The 16,126-nt window shown below is 35.2% G+C and overlaps 1 protein-coding gene and 1 long non-coding RNA gene across 9 annotated transcripts in view; both read left to right on the forward strand.

Annotated features, from left to right (window-relative positions):
- Window positions 1-5,796, forward strand: part of PUS7L (pseudouridine synthase 7 like) — a 37,047-nt gene extending 31,251 nt beyond the window's left edge. For 4 of the 8 annotated variants that reach the window (XM_055085673.1, XM_028491428.2, XM_055085672.1 and 1 more), the window contains one exon: window positions 1,447-3,587. The gene's annotated coding sequence lies outside the window, so the exon portion shown is untranslated. Of the gene's footprint in view, window positions 1-1,446; window positions 3,594-5,453 lie in introns of those variants that run through there. The other 4 variants (XM_055085670.1, XM_055085669.1, XM_055085671.1 and 1 more) reach the window with 3 other exon arrangements.
- Window positions 5,797-5,827: 31 nt separating this feature from the next.
- Window positions 5,828-12,812, forward strand: LOC114486401 (uncharacterized). The gene is made up of 4 exons (XR_003680048.2): window positions 5,828-5,980; window positions 6,083-6,298; window positions 11,156-11,290; window positions 12,696-12,812. It is a non-coding gene; the product is annotated as an uncharacterized lncRNA (long non-coding RNA).
- The last annotated feature ends 3,314 nt before the right edge of the window (window positions 12,813-16,126 follow it).

A 16,126-nucleotide genomic window follows, 5' to 3' on the forward strand; every position in this document is an offset into this window, starting at 1 on the left:
GGGTCATGCCAACGTATTGCCAGAGAGAGAAATTTCTGCATTGTACATTTTAACGGTACTAATGGCGGTTAATATAAATAAAGCTTAGTACCTGTGCTATGGATTTTGCTTTCAGATTCAGAAAGATTCTTACAAATAGCTTGATGTCCTGTGGTACTGTTTTAATCTTTTTTTTTCCTAAGCCCTTCTGCTTTACATATTTCTGATAGGCCACAAAGCAATGCCAAATATATGACATAATAATCCACCAACATTTGAGTGCCCCTAAGTTAAAGGCACTCTGTAAGATGCTATGGGGAAAGACAAATAGATAATATCCCTGACTTTGAGGGATTAACATTTATGTCCTTGAAGATATCATTTTATTTGAAATGCCGTCTGGAAAAAGAGTATACAGACCACTAGATGGCAAAGGGAAAAACAAGCAGCGTCTTTGCATTTCACTTATGGCTCACTGTATGATGAATAATAGGTTTCTTGACCTCTCAGCACCTCATCATGAATCTTTAAATGATACCTATATTAGCATCTCCACGCATTTTGAGATCTCCTCTTAAAATATGCTTTGAAGTATTCAGTCTAAATGCTGCTTTCTCGAAAGCTATAGTTTAAAGAATGGGAAATGGTGTTAGCAGAGTTAATCTTGTGTAATTTCAGTGTGGGTTGTCAGGAATACCTTTAAGTAAAGAAAATGACTCTAATCTTCTTAAGCAATTCGTTTTCTCAGCAACTGGGAGGCAGGAGCTAATTTACTCTGCCTGTGTACACAGACCTGTCTTATTAAAGGAAAATTTTACTCATGGAGAGAAGTCACAATACCTATGAAATTATTTATATTTAGACATTGGAAAATATGGCAAAATATAAGAAACATTAAATTGTCTTTTCTGTATCAGTTTCCTTCCTAAATACCCAACTCAATTACCAATATTTTCTGTTACAAAGACGAAATTTAATCATGGAGTTGAAACAAGAGCTATTTGGTTGTTTTTAAAGGGAGGAGAACAAAGAGCTGGTCACTCACTCCTTAGCTGAGGGTGTTTGAGTAGCAAGATGGGTGGAGAGTGGAGAGGGTTAGGGACTTAGTTCTTTATGCTTTGATTCCAAGTCACCCTTTTCTGATAAGCCTTACTGGCATTTTCTTAGACTGGTTATGTCAGGATTCTGAAGCTTTCACTACAATAGGGTGTTAATCTTAGCTGATTATTGTTCCCATCCCCACCCCTGGTCATAAAGGACTAGTGTTCTTTTCTGGAAAGGGAAGATGAAGACTCTTTCTATAAATAACCTTTATAGTTTCTTTAGGTTATAATAAAATGTGGTGGGTTTTTTTTTTTTTTTGCATATGATTTTCAAAAGGAAACTAATTTTTCCATAAAATATCTTAAGGGAAATCTAATAGATTTTATGGTATATAAATAATAACAATGCACTTTTCACATTTAGGAACCAATAGAAGAACCGGGAAGCAGTTATTCTGAATTCAAAGAACATTCTTCCAAGGCATTGAAAGAGAAAACTTTAATTTCAAAGTGAAGCATTTGATGATTGTGTTTTTAATGTACATATTCTCTCTCATTTTGATTGTTGTGATAATTTTCTAACTGACCGCCCCCATTCTTCACTCTAACTGGTCTATCTTTGTATATATACGCATGTCAGTTACCGAACCCCCCCCACCCCCCGCCAAAAAAAAAAAGTAGAAATCTGATCCTGTCATTGTGTTGAGACCATATAACATTTCAGTGGCTTCCCAGCACCTATGGAATGAAAGTCCAAATTCCTAAACACAGCACATGTAGACATGTACAGCATGGTTTCAGATTATCTTTCAAATGTCATCTGCCTCTTACTCTGTAAAACACCTTTTGGTTAAGTTCTGTTTGCTCCTTGCCAAATATAGCAAGTTTTCTCATGTTTTGTACCTCAACCTCCCATTCTCCATGGCAGAAAGTCCTCTATGTTTAGGTTAAATAAATGTCTTGTCTGTGAAATCTGTGTTCTCATAACATTCGTACTGTTCATATCATGTTATACTTATTTGATTGAATATCTGGCTCATCTACTACTAACTATTTAAGGGCATTCTTCTTTATATCTCAGGTACCCATCAGTGCCTGACATGTAGTAGGCTTAAAAATGCTGAATGAATACCACAAACACACCTTAGTAAAGTTACTTGGTAAATATATGTATCGCAGGAAAGTTCTAAAATAGCCTTTTACCCTCACAGAAAGTTTAGAGTATTAGAATTGGAACTCATTATAATGCCTTTCCACTTCTATGTGAATTGCCAAAATAATTTTAATGGTTTCATCTTTGTCATCACTACCTGTAAAATGCCTGCTTTTGATTTAAATATTAAATGCATTGTAGAATTTCACTTAACAACTCAGAACAAGCTGTCAGGGAATGTAACCATTCTCATGTTACAAATGAAGATTCTAGGGCTTGAAGAGGTTAAGTAGCGCTTACCCTAGGTTGCAAAGAGAGTTTACCCTAGCTCTTTTTGTTTTCAAGGCCCATGGTGATAACTTCTTTGCTCTGCTGATTCCTAATGCAAAATGCCTCAGTTCACTTTGCTTAACTAGTGATTATTTAATTTCTGCCCATCTCTGAATTTACCTGTATATTTCTAGTACTTATGACATTAAGGCAACCTGGGGGAAGACTCACTAAGTGACAAAATGATAATGGCTGTTAATCATTGGGCACTATGTGCTTAGCATTTTACATCTTACCAATAAGCACTTACCTATGGGATAAGTACCATTATTTTTATTTTATAGATGAGGACACAGAGATAGAATACAGTTAAGAACCTTGAGAAGGGTGAAACACAGAGCCAGAGCTGAAACTTAGATGCTTTTTCTTACAGAATTCAGAGACTCTTAAGCCATGAACTTGGTTTGAAATTAAGTGGTAGTGACTCCGGTTATGTCACAGAGCCAACACAAATGTTCTCTTGAGGAAATTGCCTTCATCCCAGGTTTCCCATACATGTTCAAAGACAGTAAGCAGCACAGAAAAAAAAGAAAAAAAAAAAAAGCAAGGTGTCATGAATAAGTGTCAGCAGAAACAAAAGACAATATAAATAGACCTGCAGGACTTCAGAATAATAGACATGGACTTCATTTTAACTATTTTTAAAGAAGTAAGAGACGAGCTTGAAAATCTGCGGGGAACAAGAAGCTACAACACAATCTAGTATATTTGAAAAAGAACCAACAGACTTTCTAGAAGTAAAAATGTAGTAATCAAAACTTAAAACTCATGAGTTTAATAACATTACACAAAATTGAAAGCAAATTAGTAAATTGGGCCTAAAAAAATCCAGAAAGGAGCAATGAGATTTTAAAAAATTACAGAGGTGAGACATGGAGGATAGAGTGAGAAAATTCAAGATACATTTAATTGGAATCTGAAGGAAAGGAGAAAGGATAAGGTAAAGGTAAAGGCAATAGTTGAACAGATAGTGGCTGAGAGTTATCTGGAACTAATAAGACACTAAAATACAGATTTCAGAAGTCCAATGAATCCCCAGTTGTGTAAATAAAAATAAAGCCAGATTGAGATACATCATAGTGAATATGCAGCACATCAGTTATAAAAAGAAAAGTCTTAAAAGCAGCTGGGTAAAGATTATTCTCAGGCTGTGTGATAGCTTACTCTCCAGAGCAACAATGGAATATAATGAAATAACAGGAAGTTTACGACTAAGTACTGTCTCTCACTAGAGGAAATTAGAACAAAAACAAGCTTCAGGCAGAAGGTAGAGGATCTCAAATCAAAAGCCTAAGGTGGAGGAATGAATGATGAACAGGAAAAGTGGTAAATATGTGGTTAAATATAAACAAACATTGCCTTGATAAAATGATAATATCCACAATATCTTGTGGGTTAAATAAGGATGATAAATTAAAACATAGCACCTGGAAGGGAACTAATAGGGGTTAATGATCTAAGGTGGTATTAGCTGTAAAAAAGGATAAACATTGATTAATTTTAATCTTTGATAAATTGGAACGGTGTGGTATAATATCTATAATACTAAAAGAATAAAAACAGTTATAACATCCAAACTTGGTGCAGGATGATTACTCTAACAATGTGTTCTCTACAGGTAAGAGTTTTGTGATTAGTTTGATATACTTGATAACAGACATTTGATTCAATACAAGAATCATTTCCATTGTCATGAAAAATTTTAACATTGAATATTTCAAGAAGAATAGGAAGAGTTAGCTTCTTCAAACATAATTTCAAGTGTTGTAAACTTTGAATGATTGTAAAAAAAAGATTTAAAATTTTTCCCACAAAATTTTATGCAGTTATGTATATATAGTATTTACTATTTTCTAGGCATTGTCACAAACACTTATTCTCTTAATGATAAGTTTTGACCAGGAGGTGTGCAGATGTTGCTATTTCACACACAAAATCCATGATTAAAACATTATGGTCAGAGAAGCAAGCTCAAATTTCTTATTAAAATTTTGAAAATACTTTATTTTGAAACTTCATATGTATTCAATATTTAATATCTTCCATAGTAGGTCTATTTTATTTTTCTTATCATAATTATATAAAAGCAATATTTTTTTCTCACTAACTCATACCCCTAAATTCTTTCCAAGCCTACATTAATGTGATACAAATATCATTTTCTACATGTGAGGGAAGAGGCTGGAGAACACTACATTATATAGAGCCAGATAGAGTGGAGGAGAGTATGATCATTCTGCATTCTGCATTTTTAAGGCTGTATTAAAAACAAAAAATATTAGAAAATACATGCATAATAAATATGACTACTCATATTTATTTCCTTGTGTGTTTCTCCTTTACTTTTCTCTTTCTTTTTTGTTCATGCCCCCCTGCTCTCTGTCTGCATTTGACAACTGACTTGATCAGTTCCATAGCCCCAAATGTCATAAGTAGTTGGCTTCATAAAATACTTCTGTGACCTTTGTACTGATGGTTTCTTAGTGTTCCCAGAAGAAAACTCACTAGGAGCCAGCCTTCAACTTCAATGCCTACTCTAATTTCACAGTGAAATATATCCTTGTACTTATAAACCCCTCCTCGCTCATCTAACTCTGCTAGGTATTCTTCTCCATGTTTTAATGCTCTAAGGAAAACTGGGGGGCTATCTTAGAATTTTCTCTGCCTATTACTGGAGTGTCAGAATGCTTATTTTTATCATGCCGTCACTTTCTAGGTGACAAATCACAGTATTTTGGCAATCAGCTTAATTGCTCTAGTAATTGCAGTGGAATAGAATTTCTCCTCGTAGGAGCTATTAGGAAGTATTCCACATGTGTTTAATAAGACAAATTAGAGAACTTAACGTTTAAATCCTTGGTTACTGTTTTTATAATTGGGTTTAAGGTCATCCAAGAGACAATAAGTTATAAGTCTTAAACTTAGGTCTCTGTTCTAAACACCTTCAGGTGACTTGTGATATGAATGTGGTTGTGCAAGTGGGCTTTTACCCCCTTTCCTGAATGGAAATCATTATAAAAGCAATAAGGAAAACAGCATTTTTTTAAACCAGAAAACAATATGATAAGCAAATTTAAAGTGCATGTAAGAACGGCCAAGAGCAGCTGAGATCTGAAAAAGGTTGCATGGTAGGACGTGGGAAAAGAAGTGGCAGGAGGGTTCAGTAACAGCAGATCTCAGAAGAAGCAAGAAAGGCTTTTCCTAAATATGACAGGTCTACCCTGAAGAGAAAAATTTGGTAAGTAAGGCTGGTGGCAAAAACACTGCCAAACTGGTTTGAGGCCAAACGAAGCATCTCAAATAATGATGTTGTATTTGTAGGAAACAGAAGAGAGCATCTTTGAGTTATAAATCATGGAAGATTATCCTGGCCTCTCCCTCCTAACCAAGAACCTCCTGCAAATAACTGGCCCAGGAAAATTCAAGTCGTTCAATAATGAGTAGCAAAGGAAACTGGCACAGTCTCAACACTAAGGTAAACATGTGGAAAAGAGCAGCAGAATTTACCAACAGCCTGCAAAAAAGTGAACATGAAGATAAAAATTGTGACATGCTTTTATTTTATTTTTTGGTAAAGCAGTCACTTCTGTGAAAGAAGACAAAAAAGAAATGGAAGAAGAAAGAAAAGAACGTAGGAAATATAACACAAGATAGAGGAAGGAGGAGAGGAAACCTGAGACAGCAGATTTCAAGAGAGGTGCAGAAGACAAACAAAACCATCAGAGAAATAAAGATGAAATTGAAGCAAGCACAAAAAGCAGTAGACAGTGAGAAGAATACAAGGGAAAAAAAGGTAAGGAGAACGAAATTGAACTCTCCTAAATATTTGACGATTTAAACACACACACACACACACACACACACACACACACACACACACAAGAAATCACAAGATATTAATGGTTAGGATGTAAAAGGATATAAAAGACCTTTGTGTTTGTGGAAACAAGAAAATCTGGGACAAAATAAAAATTATACTTTTCTATGGAATTATAAAATAGTCTTGGATGCAAGGAAGGCATGATGGACTGAGTACTGGGGTGAGATGAGTTCTTCATAGTTAGCAGAGAACCATGTTAGCTTCCATATCTGAAGGTAGGTAAACCCACCCTAACTAAAACTGTGGGCCAGCTGCAAAGCAGCTCAACTCCTAGAGAGAATCAGAATAAACAGCCTTTCTTTCCAACAGCCAAATTAGGAAGACATTTGTACTGTCTGGGAAATAATTAAAATAATACTGATCCTTTATACTTAATGTTGGCAATGAAATTTAAAACAATAAAACATTCAATGAAGCAAGAAAATGTGATCCATAATGAAGAGTAAATAGTGAAATATAGAACAGTTTCTCTTAAGATCAGAAAACAGGCAATGATGTCTGCACTCATCAATTCTGTTATATTAGACGTTCTAGCCACTAGGGTAAAGCAAGGAAAAGAAATTAAATGCATAAAGTTCGGAAAGGAAAAATTAAATTTTTATCTTTGGAAGACAATATGATTTTATACATAGAAAATACAAAGGAATCTACAAGAAGAACAAAACAAACAAACAGCTGGAACTAATAAATGATTTTAGCCAGTTCACAAACTACAAAGTCAATGTACAAAAGTCAACTTTATTTCTATATAATAGGGATGAATAATTGAACAATGGTATTTTAAAAACAATACTATTTACAATAGCATAAAAACATGAAATACTTAGGAACATACTTAACAAAGTCTTACATGTCCTCTATACCATTAACACTAAAACATTTCTGGGAGAAGGAAAAAAAAAACCTAAGAAAATTGAGACAGATATGCTGTTCATTGACTGGAAGACTCAATTTTGTTAAGATGTCAGTTCGCCCCAAATTGGTATGTATATTTAATTAAATAACAATCAAAACACAGCCAACTGTTTGTGTGAAAAATGGTACAAACGACTTGGAAAACTATTTAGCAGTTTTTCATATATTTAAACGTACCCTACCATATGACTCAGCAATCCTATTCCTAAGTATTCATTTATCAAAGATTAATGAAGAATACATCCACAAAAAATGTACAAAATGTTGTACAAAAATGTTCACAGTGACTTTATTTCAGCAACTGGAAACCACCCAAACGTCTATAAAAGGAAAATGGATAAAGAGGTGGTGGTGTATTCAGACAATAAAAGAAAAATTTTAAGATACATGCAATGGCATGATGAATATCAAAAATATTGTATTGCATGAGGGAAGCCAGGAACAAAGAGAGGACATGTGCTGTGATTCCATTTATATGAAATTCAAAGAAGGCAAAATAAACTGTGGTAATAAAAATCAGAACAGTTGTTGCTTCAGTGTGTATGTGTGTACGGTGGGGGCAGAAGCAAGGGGGATTGGATATAAGGGCCAGAGGGGAAATTTTTGTGTGAAGGAAATATTCTACGTCTTGTTTGGGATGGGGTAAATGGATTTATAAATTTGTTAAAACTTGTTAGACTGTGTACACTTAAGATCTGTACATTTCACTGTAGGTAGATTATACTTGAGTAAAATATTATAACGCGTCTGTGGTAGCCATGGAGCTCTTTCACTCAGATATTCCTTCAAAAATGACCCTGGCATATGGCGTGCTGTTAGCCTATAGCCTCCAGCTGTAGCGTCTTCAGAATGTGCTGCAGCACTGGAGCTGACGTGTTCTCTCTGCAACTCCAGCCAGTGGCTTGTTATGACATGGGTAGCAGAGCCTGGACATTCTGCCCAATCAGAGACCCCTCAATGGGCAGTCTTTGCTCTAGAGCTCTCGCTCCAGACTGGCCATAATGTTGTCAGAGCTGCACTAGTCTGAGGCTCTTGCCACCCAGCTGTCCTTGCTTTCTCCTCTCTTTTCTCAAGTTTCCCACCCACCACGGTCCAAATGCTTTTCCATCCTACTTCTTCCTCTCGCCTTTAGTTTCACAGGTATTATTCTTATAGTGATCTCTTGCATGGCCAGCTCCATCTTGGCTTTGGATACAGACTTTCAATTAGAAAATAATCTGGGATAGAAATGAGAACCGAAATATGTCATATCAATACATTTATCCTGGCTTAATTCCAGAAAAGTTTTTTTTTTCCAGAAAGAAATCACTTTTTATGCCTTTATGCTATATGCAACAAGTTCACCTAAAACAAATATATTTCATGGTTAAATATAAGGCTGTGAATAAAGGCAAATGCAAACAGAGAGTGGAAGTCATGGTCTTAATATCAAATTAGGAGGAATTTAAGCCAAAACACATTAAGAGGAGGAAATATTCATTTTGACAGCTTGAAGAGACATTTCAGATACAGATGACTTTAAAGGCAACTGACAAACTTAAGGATGAGGAGAGCAAGAGGAAATTTTCCCTGAAAACAAATATTTGAACATGTGAATCGTTCTGTAGTTAATTTAATTTAGTACACCTATGTGGATGAGCCAAAAATATTAATTTATTTCATATATTCTTGTATCTAGCTCTCTCTTCAAAAAGTTATTTCCTTTACTTACCAAAATATATGTTCTGTCTGAGAAACTTTATAACATCTTTTAAAATAGTTATCGATAATAATTTCCAAAGTAATTAAAATCCATTCCTAGCATTTATCTCACTGGAAACTTTATAAATTTATTTCTGTGATTACTTGCTTAATGTCTCTCTCACCATGCAATGAGATCCATGAAGGCAGGAACATTATTTTTTTGTTGATTGGTTGGTTTACTTGTTTTATCATTGTATCCTCCACATCTTGCACAGTGTCTGGCACATAGTAGGTACTTAACAGTTCTTATAAATGAATAAATGAACATAACAATAATATCGGAATAATTTCTTTTGAAGGACTACAGCTAAATTTATTCCTTCTATATGCAAGTCTTTCTGGAAGTAGAGAGATGCTGTGCTCACTCATGGATTCATCTATTCATTCAACAAATATTTATTTACATGGCAGACACTATGCCAAGCATGGAATACACAGTGATAATAGGTGTATTTTTTATTTATAATTAAATAATTATATTTAATTATATAATAATACAATTCCTGCCCTTGAGGAGCTCACAGCCTGGTTAGTAACTGCTTAAGAACTTATTAATTCTCTACTTCTAATATTTTATGTACAACTATAATTATATATTTGTAATAGTACTGTATCAGACAGCTCTCCTATGCTCTTTTCTTATTTGATTCTCAAAGCACAGATATAAAGAAACAGATATTAAAAAGTTATGCTTTGTATGGATTAGCTCATTTTATTTAAAAATATTTATTGAGTGCCTACTATGTTTCAGGAACTTTTCTAGGAGCTGGAAACAGCAATGAATAAGAGAAAGACCCTGCTTAGTGGGAGGTGGCAAACAATAAAGAAGCAAAAAAGTAAATTTTAATAGTAGTGTTACAGAGGAAATGAATCAATTGATGCAATTAGAGAATGAAGATAGGGAATTTAAGGAAGGACTCTCTGAGGTGGTGATACTGAAATTAAGAAGTGAAGAGTTAGATCAGACATTTGAAGGGTCATGGGAAAGCCATCAAAGGGGGCGCCAAGTCCAAGGCAATGAGCAGGATGTGAACTTGGCATATTCAAGGGGATAAAAGGTTGGTGTTATTGGGGCAATGGGTTACGGGTATGAGGTAAGATTCAGGATGATATGAGCCAGATCCCACAGGGCCCTACAGGCCATGGATTCTATTCTGCTTGTATTGAGAAGCTGATGGGAATTCATATAACTTACTTAGCATGGGTACTCACAGATGAGGATTTCTTAGCAAGTATAAAGTAAGCAAATTTTGCTTAAAGCTGATTTCAAAGAAAATGTGGACTCAATAGAGAAGTTGAAAGTGATTATCTTACAATCAACTGGGGAGTTTCCCTTACACCAGTGACTCACCAAGACCTGAACATATCATTCCTTAGGATAATTTTTGAGAAGACTTCTTGTCGGGAGGAAAAGGATGTAATCAGGGTTTTTGAGTTTGTGGGTAAAGCCAGGGATCTTGGAGAATTCAGGGGAAATAGGAAGCCCAATGAGAGATGCTGAACTTACTACTAAAAAGGCAGGTATGGGCTTAAGCAATTCACTGGAAAGATAAAGAAGTGACCTCATGTGCACCCCAAGTTTATGTGGCAATTTGTAAATGTTGCATACGCCACCAGAATTTTGGCTTGTCTGTGGGATCAAAACAGTTTATGGCATGCAAAGTTACATGAATTATTTGAGATTTAGTAGCTCCTTTAGGGTCACAGAAACAGGCTAGCTCCAGAGTTTGTGTTCTTATCCACTATTATTATTTTTTTTTGGACTATCCATTAAATTTCTTTTTAATGCTGTTGTCTTTATTTAGCATACCATTTTTATCAGATTTTGGTTTCTGTTTAAGTACATTCTAATTTCAGTCATTTTTGCCACTGCTCAAACAGTAACTAATGAGTTGTTTTAATAACGTATGTTCTATGTATTGAATGAATATACATTTGAAGCTGTTATTTCTTTATAGACTCCTTGGTATACAGGGTTGCCTCACTTGAGAACGCTCCATAAAGACTCTCTGTTGTACCCATTTGATATTTGATTTTTTTTTTTTTTTTTTTGGCTGCTGAGACTCCATTGCCCTTTCCTAATGGCACTCTGATTTGCTCTTTCCAAATTAGCTATCTTTTGCTGTGTGCAGTATTGACATGATGGAAATCCAAGTGCTTGATTTGCTTCTACCAAAACCAGAGAAGTTTGTTGGCTATTCCTGCCAAATACTTTCTCTAACCTTCCCCAGTAGTGTCAACAGTAAGGTAAGTGACTTAAATATGACTAATCAATTGCTCTCCTGGGACACTGACACTTGAGTGAGGTAATGAGAGATAGAAGAAACTGTTGTTTATATCTGATCAGCTGTGGTCACATGGGATTGGGAAGACCTTCTGGGGTTGTCTGGTTCCACTTTTTCCAACCTTGTTGTTCAGCTCTCCCTTAGGGCATGTAAGCTGCTCATATCATTATGTTTTCTTTTGACTTAAATTAGCCAGGTTTGGTTTCTGTTGCTTGTTACTAAAGAATCCTAAATAATACATGAATCATGCCAAGGCCTATCTTAACTTCCCATTCCCTCAAATAAATCCTCTAAGGATATAAGTCCCACTAGGAATATAGGTAGCTAAGCTGATAATGAAACGCTCATCACAGTTTTAATAGTGGAATGTATTACTCCTGCCAGATACTGTTTGCATTTTCATAAGAAATGTTTTAATGGAAGAAATGTTTTGGAAATAACGTGGTAGGGTCTTACCCCAAAGTTGTCCAGGGACGACTTGAACAATATTTCTCACATTTCTAGCAAAATAGACAGCATTCCCAGGTGACACTTTTGGTAGGAATCAAAAGGGTGAAGAAGAGGGATGAAGAGAGATGAAGAAAGCAGGAATTGTTCTAGACCCATGCTCCCTAAGAGCACCTTAAAGGTCTTGTAACTTAAGCACACTTTCCTTTTCTCTTATATATTTTATATTTGTGTTTCCACTTTGAGTTTCAACTTAGAGTTTTCAAAATTCCCACAAAGTAAGAAGATGATACAATGTAGTTTTTATACTTAGACCATGTTGTGGAAAGATTTATCAGTTTTTTCAATAGTATAAAAAAAGTCCTAAGATTTGATTTTTCTCTTTCTAACTTTTTTCAAGGCCAATGAAAACAAGCATTTATGAAACTGAATATAATTTTATTGAACCTTAAATCTAAAATAAGCATAAAATCAGGAAGCAATATTTTAAAATAAGGTTATTTCTTAATAGTATTATTTTGCCTGTATTTATTTTGGCTTACATTTTCTTTTATTGTTTCTTTGGTCTCTGGTTAGCATATAGTGTACTATAGTCCTTTATTTTAAACATCCCTCAAATAGCGAATAGTAAGTTGTTTCATATTATTCTGTATGTTCTATATCCAATATATTCTATATATTGGAGTTGAATCGTTATTTGCAGCTTATTTTCTTCTGTTTCAATGACATGTACGCATTTAAAATTTCTATTACATTTTAATTTTTTAGCTCTTTAACATAGATGGACTAAGTAATCTAAATATCTGTGCTTTATATTTTTAACCTTATTATTTTGCTGTTTTCTTCTATTCTTATTCCTCATTTTGATTAGCCAATTCCAATCATCCTAATAAGCATGACTCAAGTCTTTTCTCTTCCAGATGTTCTTCTAAGAATGTTCCAGCATAAACCGCCGTATCTCTAACATTCATCTAACATGGATCATGGGTTCCTTTGTGACCATTTTTTTGTTGTCTTATTATTTAACATTCCACATGTTTCCCCCTCAACTAGATTGCAGATTCCCTGAAATCAGGGACTGAGGCAGTACAGCTAAGTATTTTAGGATCACATACTTTCTAGCTGGATTGCTTTGGGTGAATCCCTGCACTCTCACTGTTTCCCTGTGGGCATAAGAAAACTTCTCTAAGCAGTTTCCTCTTCTGCTTAAAACTACTCTAAAATAAACGTCCACTCCTATTTTTCAATAATAAGTATCATTTACATAGCACTTTAGCAAAATTTATTGGATTTAATCTTGATAATATTCTATTAAATATGTGTTATTATCCTCACTTTATAGACAAAGATCCTTTTGCTCAAAGAAGCAAGAATCTTGCATAGGATGATAATGTATGAGGTGGAACAAAGGCTTGAACCTAAGGGCATTCATCCACACCACAGTTCTTTGCACATTGATGGTATTAAATTAGGTGATTGATGAGTTTTCTCTTGCTTAAAATCTTTTCCTACCTGGGCTTTTCTTACATGTAAACAGCTGTTAATTTCTTTGAATTTCTCCCTGTTCATTTCCCTGCAAACTTCCCTCTTCCTACCTCAAGACTTTTAAGAACAGGAGAGGGTTAATTTTGTATCAGCTACCATTTCGCTGTGTCTAATCAGACTCTGATATTAATTTGAAATTTCCTGCTTGACTTGAAAAGTCATTTTGTACTTTCCAACCTCATCTCTTGATCACCTTGCTGTGACTGCATAGCTGAGTCACTCTTTTATGTTCACTGCTCCATCGCTTACTTCCTTTCTTCCCCTCAAGCCATTACATCTGTCCTTCCTTACAAAATATGTTTCTTGTTGGTTGAATCTGTTTTAAATTCCAGTCTTCAATCATCCTTCATTGCCTGGAGTACTTACAGCTTGTCTGAAAGCCCATTTGTAATTTTACCCCTTTACTTTAGATTTTTTCTTCTCTTTCTTTTTTCCTTTTAGGAATCTTGCTCTATTGATTTTCTTATAGTATTGTCCCTTTATCTATTGCTTGTTCAAACTTTAGTATTTTTCTCTGCTCACTATAACAGAATGAGTTGAAATTTATCTGTTCATAATCACACACATATTGTTAATTAGAGTTCACTCTGTAACTATGTAGATTGAAAAAAAACCCTACCTCTGCCTCTTCTTATCAATCTAAATTTTAAAAACTAGGATTTTATTTTGTTTTAAAGATGATGGAATTTCAGGAGTCGCTAAAATTTGGGTAAGTTAGAAATTTCTATGAAAACTTGGATAGACTACAATCCTACATTGGGATAAATAAGCTGATTTTGGCAGAAATGTGTGGCTCATTGTCTGTAAAAGATTTGAGACTCTCTCTCTCTCTCTGTCTCTGTCTCTGTCTCTCTCTGTTGATGTAGGAAACTCATGATACCGCCTATCTCTGTATACGGATTGCTTTTTTCTCATAGTAGCATGAAAACACAGTGGATGTGATGATCCAAGGTGCCTCAGCCTCTTGGGTTTTCCCTTTCATGGTTTAGCTATCAGGCCTAGAGCCTAAAAGAAAAAAACTCCATATTCTTACATTTGAAACCAAATGTCGTATTTCAGGTTCCCAATACTATATATAGTTTATGCATTATGCTTGAGAAAGTACAAGACTAGTCAGCAATACTTAATTCTACCAGATGAAGAATGTCGTACCAGGGTCTTCACTAAATTGGCCCACCCCTTGATTTTAAGGGATCCTTATTTGACAACTGATGCGATCTTGTATTTGATAAAACTCTATCATGCTCATAAATTAGCTTGAGAAAGTCTAACATATCTGGAGTTTGGATCCTTATATCAAGAATTTCCTAATTCTTCAATTTTCTCACTCCTTCTTCCCAACCAAGGGTATCTGAAGTTTCAGGCCAGTCTCTTACTATAAGATATATAGTTAAACATATGGGGAGCCCTAAACCTACAGACTCCTTGGCTCAATGATAAACCTCATTTTTACTGTTGATTACCCATGCCTGTTTGCCCAGAGCCTTCTAATGGGACCCTAAGCCCTTGCTGCTAAGCTATTTGGCTTTAGTTTCTGATCTTGTATTGCCCAGAATCTCGAATCTTTGGTCTCAGTCTTCTAGCAGAGCTTCAGAACAACCCTGATTCCTTTTTTTTTTTTTTTTTTGCTGTACGCGGGCCTCTCACTGTTGTGGCCTCTCCCTTTGCGGAGCACAGGCTCCGGACGCGCAGGCTCAGCGGCCATGGCTCACGGGCCCAGCCGCTCCCCGGCATGTGGGATCTTCCCGGACCGGGGCACGAAGCCGTGTCCCCTGCATCGGCAGGCGGACTCTCAACCACTGCGCCACCAGGGAAGCCCTCAACCCTGATTCTTGATTTACTGATTTCTAATCAGGGTCCAAGGTACTTGCCAACTCCAGCCTGCCTTTGCTAATTTTCTTGACCTGGATCTTTGCCTGCTTAGATCTTCTTTAGTCACAACCTTAACAACTCTTATGGCCACATTCCTAGTTCTGCCTCTGTAACCTCCATCCTTTTTTATTTCAATCTAAACTCTGGTTAACTACCCTGGTTAGTCATTCTACAACTTGCACATTATGTGTAAGGAGAAATGCTGTCTTTCTCAAAGCACAGCTTTGCAATGTAATCAAATATAACAACAAGTAGTAAATCAAAAGAATGCTCACGTGTCAACACACTTTGTCAAATGAATTAATACATTAAATTATTTACAATTACGAAAGAGGAATGTAACTATCGAAATTTTCATTCAATATATGAATTGAAATGGCTTAAACAGCCTCACTATACTATTACCTCAGGCTTTCAACAGATCTTGCTAAGGCTGATTTATTTTTAGTTATAAGTTAAAAAGGGCAAGATGTAATAGTTTCTAGTTCAATAATGAAGCAAAGACTTCTTTTTAAAGATAAAAATGCAATGCCCTGGTAGAGAATTGTCTTATTTATATGTATAAGAATAAATCAGCATGGGAAATAATACAAAGAAGAAGTTTAATAAATATTGATCAAATAAATGAATAAATGGGTCAACCAACCATACTATTTATTTTTTATGGCTTGTTTTTGGATCTGATTATTTTATTTATTCCAATATATCTGGTTTCTTTCATCAAAAGTTATGTTGCAGCTAAATTATTGGACAATTGATAACAAGGTGATTTTAAAAACTCATATCTGATTGGAATTTATGTGCAGAGTTTAACTTCCCAAAACAGGTCTGAGGAAGTTTTTACATTGAATGTGTTTGCTGCTTTTTCTGTTTCTAGCAGTAGTAAATTCAGGTATGCCTTATTTGCTATCAGGTATAAATACAGATTCATTAC

The sequence above is a fragment of the Physeter macrocephalus genome, chromosome 6 (genome assembly GCF_002837175.3).
Source record: "Physeter macrocephalus isolate SW-GA chromosome 6, ASM283717v5, whole genome shotgun sequence".
Classification (NCBI taxonomy): Eukaryota; Metazoa; Chordata; class Mammalia; order Artiodactyla; family Physeteridae; genus Physeter; species Physeter macrocephalus.